The sequence below is a fragment of the Peromyscus leucopus genome, chromosome 22, assembly GCF_004664715.2.
Source record: "Peromyscus leucopus breed LL Stock chromosome 22, UCI_PerLeu_2.1, whole genome shotgun sequence".
In the NCBI taxonomy this organism is placed as follows: domain Eukaryota; kingdom Metazoa; phylum Chordata; class Mammalia; order Rodentia; family Cricetidae; genus Peromyscus; species Peromyscus leucopus.
Window position 1 is genome coordinate 28,734,075 of NC_051081.1, and position 18,698 is coordinate 28,752,772.

Here is an 18,698-nt window from a genome sequence, read left to right on the forward strand (position 1 = left end):
CTCTGTGGGCCGCAGCTGGGCCTGAATGTCTCTGCCAGCTGCCACAGGGCCTGAATGTCCCTGTCGGCCGCCACCGGGCCCGTCCACCTCCGCGGGCCACCGCCACAGGCCTACCTGCGTCTGCTTGTCTCCGCCATCTTCCTCTTTTTCATTCTTACTCTCATGACAACTGCATTATTTTCATCTTCACACTGGGTACCAAGTTAGTTCCATTTACAAAATTTTCATATATGTTTATAAGTGTACATGTGCGCATCATTAATCGTTAAAGTTTACAAAAAGGTGGAATTACATCTTAGTTAAACTTCTGAGAGTCTTAAGTATGTTTTTGATTTAAACATAATGCTAATCACTAAATAATAAAAGCTTGAGTCTTGCCATTAGACTGCGGAGGGTCATCGGGTGCAATGACAATAACCTATAATGTTTAGAGTGATCTAGTGGATACCACTGATCAACAACTCAAAAAAGAGGTAAACCATGCCCGGAACTAGGATATTATTTGATAGTCTATGTTATCTGAGAGAGAAATGTTCCCTGTGTTTTAAGGTAACTCCACTTAAACTCATGTTATGTGTGATTATGTATATATATTTAGAAAGATCCTACAGTAGTAAATTTCTATATAGTTTTTTTTTTTTTTTTTTGATTTCTAAGACAGGGTTTCTCTGTATAACAGTGCTAGCTGTCCTAAAACTTGCTTTGTAGACCAGGATGGCCTTGAAATCACAGAGATCTGCCTGCCTCTGCCTCCTGAGTGCTGGGATTAAAGGCATGTGCCACCACTGCCCAGCTCTATATGACTTTTTAAATCATCCCATGCCCCAGCCACTTGGCTGCTCCTGCTCCATTACTCTGCCTTCCCCATTCATGCCACCTATATTCTTTTACTCTTTCCTTAAAATCTCCAAATTTAGGCCCATTGTTAGTTTCCTAAGATCCATGGTGAAACCAATTGAAACACACATATTGGAAGATTCATATCTAAGTATCCACATATGAGAGAGAACACACAGCATTTGTGTTTCTGAATTTGGGTTCCAACACTCAGAATGGTCGTTTAGGGTTCCATCTATTAACTTGCAAATTTCATAATTTTATTTTACTTTATAGCTGCATAATGCTCTTGGGTGTGTGTGTGTGTGTGTGTGTGTGTGTGTGTGTGAGAGAGAGAGAGAGAGAGAGAGAGAGAGAGAGAGAGAGAGAGAGAGAAAGAGAGAGAGAGAGAGATTTTCATTATCCATTCATCAGTAGATTGATACTTAGGCTGTTCCACTTGAAGGCTGTTGTGAGCAGCGACAAAAACGTGTATGATCAAGTATCTCTGTAACAGGGTATAGAATCCTGAAGACAACATGGAAGGAAAAATTAAGCTGACAAAACCCTAGAAGCTTTAGTCCTATTGAATAGTTTCACAGTACTGATGGGGAAAAGTAATCAATAGTACTTCTCAACTTGAGCACTATGAGCTATGATAATGACTGGTCTTCAGCATGCTCACTGGTATAATTGAGGTATGAATGTTATGAGACTAACCAAATACTTTCTGATTGCATTTAAAGCTGTCTCCACAAGACAGAATTCATGCTTGCTACCATTAACTGGGCCAAAAACCTGTGGCTGGCTAGGTCATAGTCCCTAGGGTACAATCTATAGCTAAATTGACACAGGAATAAACTGACGCTGAAGTTCTTATCCCTACACCCATGAGTTAGTGCTCCTCTCAGCTCTCATCAGAGAAAATTCCCTTTTTTTATATAGTTTTCCATTTTAATGAGCTCTTTTGCACTATAGTAATTTTTTAAATTTTATTTTTCCTTTTATTTTATTTTACAATACCATTCAGTTCTAGATATCAGCCACGGATTCCCTTGTTCTCCCCCCTCCTGCCCCCTCCCCTTCCCCCAGCACACCCCCCATTCCCACCTCTTCCAGGGAAAAGCCTCCCCCGAGGACTGAGATCGACCTGGACTCAGTCCAGGCAGGTCCAGTCCCCTCCTCCCAGATTGAGCCAAGCGGCCCTGCATAAGCCCCAGGTTTCAAACAGCCAACTCATGCAATGAGCACAGGACATGGTACCACTGCCTAGATGCCTCCCAAACAGAACAAGCCAATCAACTGTCTCACCTATTCAGAGGGCCTGATCCAGTTGGGGGCCCCTCAGCCTTTGGTTCATAGTTTATGTGTTTCCATTCGTTTGGCTATTTGTCCCTGTGCTTTATTCAACCTTAGTTTCAACAATTCTCGATCATATAAACCCTCCTCTTTCTTGCTAATTAGACTCCTGGCGCTCCACCCGGGGCCTAGCTGTGGATCTCTCTGCATCCAGATTCCTCAGTACTTGGATGGGGTTTCTGGCACCACTATTAGGGTGTTTGGCCATCCCATCACCAGAGTAGGTCAGTTCTGGCTGTCTCTCTACCATTGCCAGCAGTCTATTGTGGGGGTATCTTTGTGGATTTCTGTGGGCCTCTTTAGCACTTTGTTTGTTCCTTTTCTCATGTGGTCTTCATTTACCATGCTCTCCTATTCCTTGTTCTCCCTCTCTGTTCTTGATCCAGCTGAGATCTCCTGCTCCCGCAGGCTCTCTTTCCCTCGACTCTCGCCCTTCATTACTCCCACTCATGTCCTGGTTGTTCATGTAGTTCTCAGCCATTTCTCCAATCCCTGTGTCTTTCTTGGGGTCCTGTTTTCCAGGTAGCCTCCCTGGTGATGTGAGTAGCAGTCCAAACATTCTTGTTCGACCTCTAGTTTCCTCCTATGAGTGAGTACATACCATATTTGTCTTTCTGAGTCTGGGTTACCTCACTCAGGATGATTTTTTTCTAGATCCAACCAAGCCTGTCAGAATGGCTAAGATGAAAAACACTGAAGACACTTTATGCTGGAGAGGATGTGGAACTAGGGGAACTCTCCTCCAATGCTGGTGGGAATGCAAGCTTGTACAACCACTTCAGAAATCAATATGGCGCTTTCTTAGAAAATTGGGAATCAATCTCCCCCAAGATCCAGCTATACTACTCTTGGGCATATACCCAAGAAATGTTCAATCATACCACAAGAGCACTTTCTCAGCTATGTTCATATCAGCATTGTTTGTAATAGCCAAAACCTGGAAACAACCTAGATGCCCTTCAACTGAAGAATGGATAAATAAATTGTGGCACATATACACAATGGAATACTACTCAGCAGAGAAAAACAATGACATCATGAGGTTTGCAGGCAAATGGTTGGATCTAGAAAAAAATCGTCCTGAGTGAGAAAATTCCTTTTTGAAGTAAATGGAAACTAATACAGTATAACAGCTAGTCAGTGTTCAGAGAATAAGAGACTGTGGGCTACTCAACTCTAAGTGGCATCTTCCACATAAGTCTCATAGATCATTGTTATAGAAAGGGTGACAATGTGGTCACAGTAAAAGATAGAAAACATGTACTGTAAAACAGTACTTATTCTCTGTACATGAACCAGTTGCAAATCTCTGTATTAATTGTCATACACATGCTGGACATGGCAGAATCCTTGCACAGATGAGCCTACAATTATTGTATTGTGACAGCATTTACAAGAAAGCCTTTCATAAGTTCAAGCCAGGAAAAACCCAACCATACATGCGGATGAGGGCTCATGAGCCTCACCCATAACTAAGGAGCTATTGAAAATTAATGACTGCCAGAACAGGAACAATTGGTTTGCTTTAGGGAATATGGCCCTGGAAAGTCCACTCATGATTCATTAGATGAACTTATACTACACACAGAGAGAAAACTAAGTGTACTCAGTGGTATTGAAGAAGAAAAGACACAAGAAGTAAAACAGTAAAAGTAGTAGAGAAAATATGGGTGGAATTGAAGGGGAGGGAATATGTCAGATTTGATCAAAACATATGTGTGCCTGTGGTTCTCTAACAATAATAAATGGAAAAATAAAAATGATTATAAACATAAGGTGCAGCATTAAAATTGTAATTACCTCAAAGTTAATGATACATTAGGTTTCAATGTGATACTTCTGTAATATTTTGGAGCATGATACACATTTGGACAAAGTTGTGAAGATGGTGTGAGCATGTTTTAACTTCATTCAGCTTTCTCTCCTCCTCACACTTTGCAGCTAATCAAAATCCAAAGTCATGCCTTTTTCTCATGGAATACCACTGCAAAGTGAAGGCACCTTAAGGAGTGTCACTCATCAAGAGATGACTGACTCATGACTCATGACTGTTCTTGGATGTGATTAATGCCCATGCAAAGGAAATGTTTCAGGGAGGCAGGAATGAAGCCGGTCATCATTAAGGTGGTTTATTATGAAGCTCAACATGTCTCCTTTTAAACTCTCTTTTTCTTACGTAAGCATTTCAACCCTCAGCCTCTCCATCATTTTGTGACACAACCAGGGAACTTATCAGCAGATGTCAGCACTATACTCCAGACATTAGAAGTGTGAAATCAACAAATCTATATTCTTTTAATATTATTCACCATCAATCTCTCCATCATGGGGACTAAATAAGGGTTGAGGACTTTTCTGTGAGTACTCTTTCCATTATCATGACAAAGACCACTCTCTCTCAATCCTAAGATCTCAACATCAGCAACATCTCTTCTCTCCTAACTTAATGTCCATATGTTTTTATAATACTCAATCTCTACATACATTTTAAATAAACAGAATTCCCTTGCCATCATTTTCACTAAGTAAACAAAACTGAATATCATTCTTTACAGCCTATTCCACTGAGGCAATTGAATGCTATAAATCTGCCAGTCATCAGTCTTTAGTCTATTTCTCTCTAAGTTTACATTTGTTAGTCCTCCATATATTTATAAAATTAGACACTTTGATTATCAGTATCTCTCAAAAGTGCATGTTTCACAGGATTTCTTTCTTATCTCAACTAACTTCCCAGTTAAGATTGCCACTCTGATGTATAGTAGACATCACAAACTTACTATATCTAAAATTTCAACTCGGGTTGTTATCTCTTGAATTCGTTTCAATGACAATCTTTCTCATTCAAGGATGATAACAATTCCAACCTATTACATCCCAAAGTGGAAAGCCTTGATTTTTTTTAATTAAGGTTTCTCTCTCAAGCTAGAAACAATGTATTAGCACATTATGCAGTCTGTAGTCTTCAATTATATCAAAAATGTGATAATCTCTTGTTTCACTCTTGCAAAATTTCAAAATACATTGCTCTTGCCTTTCTAAAGCAAAAAGCCTTATGTGAACTCTGTGCTTCTCCTTGGATTTCAGGGCTCCATCAATACAAGAGATGTTAAGGTCAGTCAGTCTTTTTTCTTCTTCCAGTCTGTCAATGATTCCTGTTTTGTTCTAAATGGAAATCCAAGTAGTTAAAATAGCTTTCAGGCCTCATTACCTTTCAAATTTTGCTGTGGGATGTCTTTCTGTATGCTGTGAATATGTGTGGCTCCCATTGGATAATGAACAAAGGTGTTTTGGCCTATAGCAAGAAAGTTTACAGCCAAGCGAGAATTTTGAGAGAGAAGGGCAGAGTTGGGGAAGATGATACTAGCATTCCAATGTGGAGCAAGGATTTCCATATAAAATCCTAGAAAACTTTAAAGAAAGGATTGTAAAATGGAGCCAAGAGCAGCTTCCTAGTTAGTTCATGTTGCTCATGGAAGGCCACCATACAGAGACGTATCCTCTGGCTGTGTTGGACTTCAGGGGCCACATGGCAGACTTCTGTGGTCCCTTATGAGCTGGGCCACAATACAAAGAGGCTTCTCCCAGCCACTGCCTTCAGGCTTGGGAACAGAGCCACAGGCTTAAAAGCACAGGCCTACTACTTCATGCTGCTTCCCAGAATTGGGGAGGTAGGTGTGACTCCTGGTACCTGGGCCATATTGAAAGCCAAGTGGGGCAGAACCAGCAGCCAGGGCTACTGTTGTCTCTTTCCTTCTAGTCACGCAGCTTTACAGTTTAAACTCTCTTCCGGTCAGAAAGGGATTATTGATACACAATACGACAGATTCAGATGGAACAAACCTCTAAGCGGTTTGCAGTGTGTCTAAAACTGCACAAAGGCTTGGAAGAGAGAGGAAAATGAGTATTGGCAGTTATATAAAGAAATAGTTTTTAAAAATAATGTAAAAGAAATAGCCAGGTAAAGATGGAAATTACACAAAGTGTCTAGATAATGTATATTGTGTTTTCTTTAAAATTTTTTTAATGTTAATGAGCTAACTACAGAAAGAAATTTGATTGTAAAGTTTGCTAAGTTAAACCAACATATATATGGTGTCTTGACTTCAAAATTTGGATTTAAGGATATGTTGCTTTGGAAAGGGAGCTCTGCTTTTGTTTCCACAGGAAGCAAGAGGCTGTTAATTTGTTCCAAGTTAAGATGGATCAGATTTGATCAGGAAGACCTCTCCTGAACCTTGACAGGTGGTATCTATCAATTAAGATTATAGACAGTCTTTGCAGGACTTGGACATTTTCTCAAATTTTCTCAGGATCCCCATAAGATTGCCAGAACCCTCAATCAGCAGGAAGTAGTATGAAAAGTTATGCCCAAATTCCCAAAATATTGTTTATAAATGTTTATTTTTATTTGAAGGGGGTTGATTATAAATGCAATCTATTTCTAAAGAAGAAAAGGAGATATGAACATGATAGAATAAAATGGTAGATTATTGAATTTATTTTTAAAAAGCAACAATTCATTTGAAATATTTTATATTGCTATGGATTTTAGTTTATTGATATGAACTTAAAGTTAATTTTGTTATACTGTATGTATATTTCTACTCTTGTTTAAGATATTATGTTTATGCAAATCATTTAAAATTGTAATATATAATTAAGAAATACAGATTAATAATCATCTATGGTAATCAAACTTATAGTCAGTTTAGTTAAGATTTTTAGGTATACAAAGGTGTATTTCAGTTAGGTAGGTAATCTTCTAACACTTCAAAGACCCACAGAATATATCATTTAAAATGCTTTAATAACTTGGACTTTTCTGGACATTGAGATATGTCTGCTCCTGACAACAACAATCTACTTTAGAAAAGATAATGGATATCAAAGAAACTCCCTATGGAGTCTGCTTTCTTTATGGCAAAAGTTAGCCATTTGTGCAAGAAACTGGTCTTGCCTGGACTGCTTGACAGTATGCTGTATAAACTGAACATGCAGGACCCATAGGAAGGTGAACACTGAACTTTGCAAGTTGAAATGGTCCTTCAGGTTCCTGCTTCACAGAGGAGACTGCCAGATATTCTGCAGGGAGAAGTGACTGATAAATGTTGCCAATAGTCAAGACAATCCTTCAAATGTCCTGCTTCACTGAAAACTAGGCCTGTAGGCTGAAGATAGATGACCCAGCATTACAGAGGAACTTTGAATGACTGTCCAAGTAGCCAGATGTCACCGTCACTTCTAGAGCTATGGAAGTTGCTTACCATGCACTTCCTGTTTACTCAGGTGAAATCATGTCCTTCTGGGATCTTTGATGGAGTTGAAGACTAGATAGTTATAATTATAGTTTTCCTTAATCAGGATAAAAGATAAATTAGTTATAAAACTTTAGACTCACAAAAGTAGGATAGATGATAGAATATTTTCTTTAATTTTGCCAAATACAAATAGACTAGACATTGTAATTGTAGTTCTTTTTTTTTTTGAGAACTGTTTTGTTATATAAAATTTTACTATGTTAAAGTTAAAATCTTGCTTTTTGATTAGACAGAAAAAGAAATGTGCTGTGGGATGTCTTTCTGTATGCTGTGAATTTGCGTGACTTTGGGCCCATGGCAAGAAAGCTTACAGCCAGGTAGAAAATCCAAGCAGAGATACAGAAAGAAAAAGGGTGGAGTTGAGAGAGACACTAGCTGCCAACAAGATGCCAGACCGATAACACATTGTTTTTTTGGCAACATATAGATTATAGAAATGGGTTAATTTAAGATTAAAGAGCTAGCTAACAAGCAGCTGAAGCTATAGGCCATACAGTTTGTAATTAATATAAGGCTCTGAGTGATTATTTTGTAAATGGCCTCAGGACCGTGGTGCCAGGCAGGATGGAGAAACTTCCATTTACAAAATTTCATTCCTTAATACTCTTGGTTCACTCTGTTCTAGCCATACAATTTCTGTCCCCCCTTTCCCTATAGAAAACACTTTTGCTAATACACTCCTCATTCTGACACACCTATGGTTAAGGAGCTTTGCACTATTTCTTTATAATTTTCTCTCAAAGTAACATGTAATATCCTTATTTATCATAGGTTGTACTGTTTAATATTCTTAGTCAACTATACTTCTTAATCCAGTGTTCTTCTATTCACTACCCTATGTTGTAGTTGAAATTTTCTTTGGGCCATTCACTACATCCCAAATAACAACACAGGTAATTATTATTAATTATGAATGCTTGACCTTAGCTTAGGCTTGTGTCACTAGCTCTTTTAACTTAATTTAACATGATCATATTCATCTACGTTTTGCCTCATGGCTTTGACCTTTCTTTCACTCCATATGTCCTACTTTCCTGCTTCCTCATTGTCTGTTTGGCTGGCCCCTGGTATCTCCTTGTCATTTCCTTTTCTTTCTCCTCCAAGTCTAAATTCTCTCTTAGATGGTCTACTCATTTTCATCTCCTGCCTAGATCTCTTCTCTTGCTTCTGTCTTCTCTGGAGTGAAAACCTGGGATTTTGTTTTTTGTCACAAAGACCATTACTGCAACAGTTTACAAATACAGACAGATACACTGCTTTTGAGTATCTCAGGGCATGTTGAATCTTTGCAATAGCTGCATGGAGTATGTGACATCTTCAGTAGTGGACTTCTAACTTAAATGGCAGTTGATTGACTTTTGAGTTTGACTACCCTTGTCCCATGAAGTCTTCATATATTCATCCTATGGGTTATAGATGTAGCCACAGTTATAGTCAGCATGGTACTCTGAAATTTCACCATTGAATTATATCATACAGACAAATAAATCAAGGAATTTTAGAAAAATCTGTTGCAATAAATAGAAAAAATAAAATTTGACTTGATAAGCAAATAAAAAACATGGTTTCTTCAAATTTGTCCACTGTAATAATTTATATTAAATGTTTAATTTTTTTCTATCAGAAGAAAAATTATTCCAATCTTCTAATTCTTAGAAAATCTACAAATACTTTGAGATTCACAAAATGTTTTGAGTATAATTACTTTATAGATATCATTATCAGTTTGAGTAACTAGTTCTATAACTATTTCAATATTATTAATTGAAAATGGAGTTGCTTCTGTGTTCTTAAAATGGAAGCAATCACAAAGCTGATCTAAGTCAATATCATTTTATATACTTTTCATTTTAGAAAAAATACCTTTTCTGTTGAATTTACATTACACAGTCCCAATGATTGATCTCTGAAATGCACACTTCAAGGGAAAAATCTTTCCAGTTCTGTGCACTTAGGAGGAGGATTAAACTTAATCAAATGAATTTGATCATCTGTTTGATGACTTCTGGACAGTTGAGACATATAAGTAAATAGATGGATTTTGTAATTGAGCACATTATCGTAATTCTACATCCACTGACAGTATAATGATGTTATTTAGGATTAATGAAATGATGCGATCATGATATCTTGTTAGGCTATGTTCTCTGATGTCAATAAAAAGTGGCTTCCTGACAGCAGAATATGAAAACTGCCATCAATATTCTATATTATAAACTGAAGTAAAAGCACTTGAATTAAATATGTTTTAATGAATATTTTAAGTTTCAAAATTAAACTCTGCTCTTTTGTAAAACTATGCTCTGTGTATGTATGTGTGTGCATGTCTGTGTGTATGTGCATATATGTGTGAGCGTATGAGTGTGTATGTGCTGATGTGTTTGTATATGTGTGCATATATGTGTGTGTATGTGTGTTCATTTATGTATCTTTCTTTGTGTGTGTGTGTAGGTCACATATGGACAGATCAGAGAAAAACTTGGTTCTGTCCTTCCAACCTGTGAGCTCTGGGCTTTAAACTCAGCTTGACAGTCTTGTCAGCAGGCACCTTCACACTGCTTTTTAGTCCTATCTTTCTTTCATAAAGCTACCATGTGAGGTCAAAGTAGTATCCTTCTCATTATTAGCTGCTTGTTTGTTTTCTAATGAGAGAATTGGAAAGGATATAGATTTGGGTATGTGAGGCGATGGGTTCTGGAAGACATGGGAAAGCGGCAACCATGGTCAGAATGTAATATATGAAAAAAACTATTTTCAATTAAAAATAAAGGCTAATGGTGTCTGAAAATGCATTCCATGGATGAAGAGAAATATTTTACACTACAAAATACTATAATTTTATCTTTATTCATAATGTCTGTGTATTTCCTTATATTATTGAATTCATTTACATTTTTCTAATTACTTATTTTTATAGTACTTTGATTTATTTGTATGAATGGACAATTAGTTATTAGTTTAATTTGGTAATTAATCAATTCCAATGACAGGGTTGTTAAAAGAATCTGGTACTCATATTTTACTGTTGTAGAAATAGACAATCTTGTTTATGTAAGAAATCTCACCTCAAAAACCTCTCCTTACTAAAAGCTGTTTTAATCAGTTGAGTAGACACGCACTGTTAGTTTCAGACCATTTCCAATAAGCAGGAAATAGTTACCGGGAAATGACAATGTTCTCAGAGTCATGAGGACATGAACAATGTTCTGAGGCCTATTTAGAAACAGGGCAGGACAAACAGCCCAGATAATTGATTACTTTGCTAAGTATAGTGTTCCAAAAAGCTTACGAATCAAAGGCTTTGGAGGAAATTGCAGAGGGATGTCTCTATGTAGAATGCATCCTGCCTGTTAGGACTCAGGACAAATGTTAGGGTCAGATGGGTACAGCAAGTCTACCTCTAGTGGCGGTAGAGAAATTACCAGCGCCACCAAGAGGAAGGATGGAAGAGGAATTAAAGAAGAGTATCATACAATAAGAGAGACAGAAGTCTTATTCCAAAGACCATCATTAGACAAAATATAAAAACCTCGTTTTTCTGATGTTTCTATTTCTTGTTTTAATTACCCATGTTTAACTCCAATAAGTCAATATTTAATGTAGTGTTTTATACTTCATTCACATTACTATTATATAAAATGTATTTGAGCAGACTATTATTGTATTCTTTGACAGTTTCATACACTTATATAGATAATCAATTCTGGATACTATCTCCTCAGATTTCATCCAGTGAAAATTTTAATCCTCCTCACACTTTCATTGAAATCTCTCTTCTTCCTAACACTCATGGCTTTTGCTGTTGTTGTTGCTAGTTGGTTTTTAATTTCACAAGACCTGCAAAAGATTTAGCCTGTCAAAATTACAAATGGATGGAGGAGGGATTATAAGGTCGCATCCATCCCTGGGAGAATTTGAGTTGTTACGGTTGCTGCTGGGGGGCAGTGTCTTTTTCTTCAGGGGTATACCCACTGGTAAATTGACTATGCAGCAGTAAATAATCCCTATCCATGCTAATGCAAGCCATAAGTAATTTCATTTGTACTGAGTAGTATTACATTTATATGAAATATAATTTATGTGGAATCATATTACATTTCTATAACCATAATTATTTTCCTAGTAGATAATAATGGTGTTGTGTTTGTCCTCTTCCAATATATATGTATAACTTTAACTTTTTGTTTATTACCTTATTGAACTAATTGGTGTATTAGTTTTGTTTTGTTTATGGATTTTTGTTTAATTTTCCAGTTTTAATTTTCTTTCTGTATACTTAGCTTTGGTCAATTATTCTGATACATTGTTTAGTTTATTATCTCCTTCTTTAGTTTTGCTTTATCCAATATTAATTACAAGTATTGTAACTTCACTACATAATATTTATTTTGTTTTTACTGCCCTTCCTTTCATTATATATATTTGTCATTTCTGTTCATATATTTTTCTCATCTTCTTGGTTATCTGGGAACTTTGATAGTATATTAGACATTGTTAAATATATTAGAATAACTATAAACCTAGATGGAGCTAGGGAACAGCTGCTTTTCCATATATCTGAGTAAAGTCCATATCTATGTCTTAAAATTTCTGACATCATGAGCTATAGATAATGTAGATTAGTGCTGTTATGGTTGCAGACTTGGGAATGCTAGATAGGTTGACTTTATCTTCACCAGATGCATAGCTTCCAAATTTTGAGTTGGAGTTGATACAGCATATTAGATTTTGAAAACTGTCTCCAATCTACCATAGTGAAACCTTGTTCAATTTCATCTGTTAATATCAATGTTGCCTAAACATAAGTGACCCAAACACAATAATAATTGATTCACTGATGTGTTTGCATGTCATTATTCATTCATTGCTTGGGGAAATATCTGTGCTGGTCCAAGTTCCCTGATACTTTTCAGAATGAAGCAATAAATAGCTAAGTATCTCTATGGTATTATATACATCATATAGTATGTAAAATTTACATTTTTGTATTGATTTTCACAGTGACTCTATTCAGTTTCACTCACACCAGCAGTGAATAAGGCTTCCTTTTACTCTACATTTTCATGAATATTTGTTATTATCCCTTTTTTTGATGATAGCCATTCTGATATGAATGGAATTAGATGGAATTTCAAAATAGTTTTAATTTGCATTTCTCTGATGTCTAAGAACTGCTGAATCTTTTAAAAATGATTTTGATCATTTGAGTTTCTTCTTTTGAGAACTGTCTATTTATTTCAGTTGCCCATTTATTGGCTGGCAGTACTTTTTCCTGGTGTTTAACTGTGGCGGTATTGTGTTCCCCAAAATATTGTGCACCCTAATAAACTTATCTGGAATCAGAGACAGAACAGCCAGAATATTAAACATAGAGGATAGGCAGTGGTAGCCGATGCCTTTAATCCTAGCATTCCAGAGGCAGAAATCCATCTGTTCAAGGATACAGCCAAGCATGGTGAATCACGCCTTTAATCCCAGGGAGTGATGGTAGAAAGGAAAGATATATAAAGTGTGAAGACCATAAACTAGAAGCATTTGGCTGGTTAAGCTTTCGGGCTTTCAAGCAGAGCAGTTCTCCTGAGAGCCATTCGGATATGAGAACACAGAGGCTTCCAGTTTGAGGAAACAAGATTAGCTGAGAAGGCGGCCAGGTGAGGTTAGCTGTGTCTTGTTCTGGTTCTCTGACCATCCAGCATTTCACCCCAATAACTGGCCTCAGGTTTGATCTTATTAGTAAGAACTTTTTAAGATTCATGTTACATTTAATTTTTGTGAATATTTATATATCCTAGGTATAAATATTCTGCCTAAAGTATGTCTAGAAAACTTTTTTCCCATTCTGTATGTTGTGCATTCAATCTGCTGAAAGTCTTCTTACCTTGCAAAATTTTTATGTCAATAAGACAGGAAAATTATAAATGGGTAAACGTAGGCTTTTAAATTATCCATATTTTCAGGTGATATGGTTCTATACTTACAATACTATCTAAACTCTCCCAGAAAGCTCTTAGATATAATAAGCAAATTTAGTAAAGTTTCAGAATAAATAGGTACAAAAGTAATACTTTTTGTAAATACCAATAACAATCTCAATGAGAAATAAATTAGGAATTATATCGGATCCACAATAGTTTCAAAACTAGTACCTAGGAATAAACCTAACCAAGAAAATAGCATCTTCTACACATGTCATTCTCTCAGTTGTAGAGAAGTCATCTGTGGATGAAGGAGGGCTTTTTCTGTGTGCCTCTACCTATATCTCCAATTTCTCCAGTAGAGAAATTCACTTCTTATTCTTCTTACCTTTAACAAGGCAAATAATATCTATCAAATTTAATATAATCTGAGGCTGAGCCTTATATATCCTAGCTGGATTGCTCCCCAAAGTGTTTCTAACACTTTATATAAAGATAGTAATAGAACCCAACTGGCTCAGACAATGCAGCCTCACAGACTATTCCAGTCACGACTTGACCATAATTATTTTTTTTTTCAGAATACCCATAAGATTGCCCGTGCCCCCATCCAGCAGGAAGTAATATGGGAAGCAACACCCAAAATTCCCAAAATAATGTGTATAAATATTTATTTTTATTTAAGGAGATTGGTTATAAATGTAATCTCTTCCTAAAGAAAGGAGGATATGATATAGAAATGTAGGCTAGAGATATGATAGGATAAAAGGGTAGAATATTGAATCTACTTTTAAAGAGCAACAACTTGTTTGAAATGTTTTACATTGCTATGGATTTTAGTTTATTGATACAAATTTAAAGTTAATTTTGTTATACTATATATATATATATATATATATATACTCTTGTTTAAGGTATTATGTTTGTACAGCTCATTTGAAATTCTAATGTATAATTAAGAAATACAGATTAATAGTCATCTAGGATAATCAAAAAAGATATTAATAGAGTACAGGGATGGGGCATTGTATAGAAATCACATGTACAAATTATTAACTGTCATCTTTCCAGGGTGTTGGAACTCCTTTCCATCCCTTTTCTCTTTGATCCTACAAATATTGAACCCCAAAATTAATTTGTAACACATCCAAGTTCTTTCTTCTTGTCTCATATGGTTGTCAATAGTCAACAATTTTGCTGTGGCATTTTTAATCTGGCATTTTGTGTTTCATGACTTTTGTGATGACAACCTGAAAATTATCACTTCTAAAATTTCTTAAGAAAGACTTTCCTAAATGAATGGAAACACATGAACTATGAACCAATAGCTGAGGGGCCCCCAACTGGATCAGGCCCTCTGCATAAGTGAGACAGTTGATTAGCTTGATCTGTTTGGGAGGCATCCAGGCAGTGGGACTGGGACCTGTCCTCAGTGCATGAGCTGGCTGTTTGGAACCTGGGGCTTAAACAGAAACACTTGGCTCAGCCTGGGAGGAGGGGAATGGACCTGCCTGGACTGAATCTACCAGGTTGAGCTCAATCCCCAGGGGAGTCTTTGCCCTGGAGGAGATAGGAATGGGGGCTGGATAGGGGGAAGGCCAGGAGGGGGTGGCGGGAGGGGGGAGAAAAGGGGAATCTGTGGCTGATATGTAAAATTAAATTATAAAATAAAAAAAAATTTCCTGAGTAACTCAAGTGTTCAGTGATATGTGTCTAATCTAACTGTAAAAGTAGTTGAAAAGAATACCTGTTTGTATCTATGATAGTCTTAAGATTCAAGTACATTTTTACCAGCAAAATAAAGGAAATAACATCTATCATCTTATCATAGTGTTAAGTTAGTGAACTTTGGATAAATAATATTTATTTATTTTTATTAAAAGAAGTAGAGGATGGTCAAATTTAATCATTTGGTGTTTCCTTGCATAAAATATGTCCCAGGCTATTTTAAAGGGTTCATCTTAATTGCACTGTTTTATTCCCACAGCGTAGGTAAATGTTTGCTTTGTGTTAATTAAGAAGTCATTTAAACATCTGTCTTTATTTTATGGACTGCCTTTAAAGTGTAAAATGTGTTTTTCTCATGAGAGCACTTTATGTTCCCAAGTGGCAATTTTAAAATAAAGTGTGTCTTTCTCAGATATAAAGTCTAATGTTGGAAGGTTTTGCCATCTGCTCCAGTAGTTGCACTTGTGAGTCAGTTGTTTGATTAGAGGCAACAAATGCATAGAAAATGAGTCTTTCCTCTCTAAAAAGGGAACAACAAATACTGTGCATTTTTTCTAAACAGGGTTTCTCTGTGTTTTAGTGCCTGTCCTGGATCTCACTCTGTAGCCAAGGCTGGCCTCGATCTCATAGAGATCCACCTGCCTCTGCCTCCCGAGTGCTGGGATTAAAGGCATGTGCCACTGCCGCCAGGCCTATACTGTGCACTTTTAAAGATTCCTTTTATAAATGAATAATTTTCATTCTTTCAGGATCACTTACATATTTTCAAATAGAAAAAAAAAATCACTAAATGGAGTATGGTGTGTACAGAGAGGCACAGACTCAAATCAGTTTTTTTCTCAGCAACAGAATGCCTTTCTTTCATCCAAGGTAGAGAAATAATTCAATGATGTTGACTGCAACTATTCAATAAAGAACTGTGAAACAAAAAGTAGGGTTTTACTTATGATATCTCTAAAATTAAGTTCTATCTATTAATATATAGCATACATTTAGAGACATTGCAATTTTTTGGAGACATAAAATCAAGTCATTTGTCAGAATCAGTCTTTAAGATGGCAAGAAAATTGTTATTCAATGAAGAAGTTGTTAGAAGAATTATCAGTGATTATTAAAGTTCATTACTGTTTCACAAATTTAGACAATTTAACACAAGTCTGGGTATGTTGGCAAATGCTTTTAATCCTAGTACTTGGGATGCAGAGGGATCTCTGTGAGTTTGAGTTCAGTCTGATTTACATAACAAGTTCCAGACCAGTCAGGACTGCATTGTAAGGCCCAGTCCTCAAAATTAAACACACATACATGTATATGGGGTGTGTGTGTGTGTGTGTGTGTGTGTGTGTGTGTGTGTGTGTGTGGTGTTTGCACAAATTTTGATTTAAAGAGTTGTTAAAATCAGGAAATACAAGTACAATTTTTGAGTTGTTATATACACACTAATTATATATAAATGTCTAATAAAAGTGAAATATCCATTTGTAAAAAGAACACTTTAGAATTTCTATTCATTTGAAAATACATTAACATACTCTGATTACTTTAGAGATAAAGGTTATTCAAGCATTCTTCTGCATATTTCCTGATTTTTCAATGTAACTATATTCTGACAATGATTTCTATCCTTCAATCAATCATAAATAAATCATGTCATTTATTGAATGAGAGCTTTGCTTTATGTCAGCAGGGTAAAAGAGATGCATCTACCCAAATTCTCATGTAATCAAAGACTATGCTGGTAGTCCCTACATTCTACATTAGATTGAGATGGTTTGTACTTCATCTTGGAAGTTTTATATAGTGTAGTTGATACTGTCAAAAGTGAGCTAATCACAGCCAATGGACAGAGACTGTTAGATACCCCAAGGATACACACTACTTCTTATATTCATACCAGTATTCACTGTGCCTATTTTCCTTACAGATATAAAAGAGTGAATTCAAAGTAGACAAAGTGTAGGCAGACTTTCTCTGTGTCTCATCAGTCAGCCTCTGTCCTGCTAGCTGGCTCCCGAAATAACCATACAGAGACTTATTATTAATTATAAATGCTTGGTCAATACATTAGACTTGTTACTAACTAACTCTTTCAACTTAAATTAAGCCATATTTCTTATCTATGCTCAGTCACATGGCAGTACCTTTTTTCATTAGGGCATGTTCATCTTCTGTTTCCTCTCCATTTGCCTGGCAACTCAGCCTTTCTTCTTCTCAGCATTCTCTCAGTCTGGCTTTCCTACCTAACTTATTCCTGGCTAGCTATTGGCCATCTGGCTCTTTATGAAAACAATGAGAGTTATACATAATCACAGTATACAAAAGGATTATGTCACACCATTTCCCCCTTTTTGTCTAATTAAAAGGGCATGTTTTAATTTTAACATTGTAAAACTTTACCTAACAAAAACAATTATCAAGTAAGAATTATAGTTACACTCCCCAGTCCATTTGCATTTGGCAAAAATAGAGAAAATACTCCATTATCTATCCTAACCTTGTGAGTCTATAGTTTTATACCTAATTTGCCTTTTATCATAACTAAGGAAATCATTAGGCCTACTTACTTAGTCTTTACTCCATCAAAGACTCCAGACTCCTAATGACAAGGACATCTGGCTGCCTGGACAGTTACCCAAAGTTTTTATGTAACATTAGGGCATCTACCTTTGGCCTACAGGCCTAGTATATCCAACAGACTCTTTTGTGAAGGAGGAATTTTGAAGGACTGTCTTACCTTTTCTTGGCAAAGTTTGGCAGCTGCTTTCCTTTGTGTCCTGATGGTCCACTTTGGATAGCATACTGTCATCAATTGAACCAAGGGCAGTTTCTTTGACCAAATGCCTAGCTTTTGCCATAAAGAAAGCACACTCCATACGGAGATCCATACCCATCATCTTCTTTTAAAGTAAATTGTTGCTATTAGGAGCAGATGTGTCTCATTGTCATGAAAAGCCTTTGCCTATTAAACACCTTAAATATTATATTCTACATGTCTTTGAAAAATTTGAAGACCATCTATCTATGTAAATATATCTATTTAACCTTGAAAACATTTAATATGATAAGTTTGATTACTATAGATGACTAACTACTAACTTGTATTACTTAATTATACATTTTTAAATGAGCTGCATAAGCATAATACCCCAAACAAGAGTAGATACATACTTACAATATAGCAAAAATAATTTTAAATTTGTATCAATACACCAAAATCTATACCCATGTAAAATATTTAAAGCTTACAAGTTGTTTATGGATTAAAGTAGATTCAATAATCTATCTTTTTTCTTTCATTCCTATATCCCCTCTTTTTCTTCCGAAAGAAATCTTTGAGTCTAGCTCTTCTGTTTTGTTTTTTTTCTTGACCATGATCAATAACATCTGTAACTAACTCCCTCTACAGGATGACAAATATACATAACCCATCTTTTGGGAATGTGGGTGTTGTTTTCTCTAGATTGTTTTCATATTCTATATGTCTTATAAATCCTTATGCACAATGGTCCAGAAATTCTATACCAGGACTCACATATGTAAGTTTCATAGCCAGTAGCAT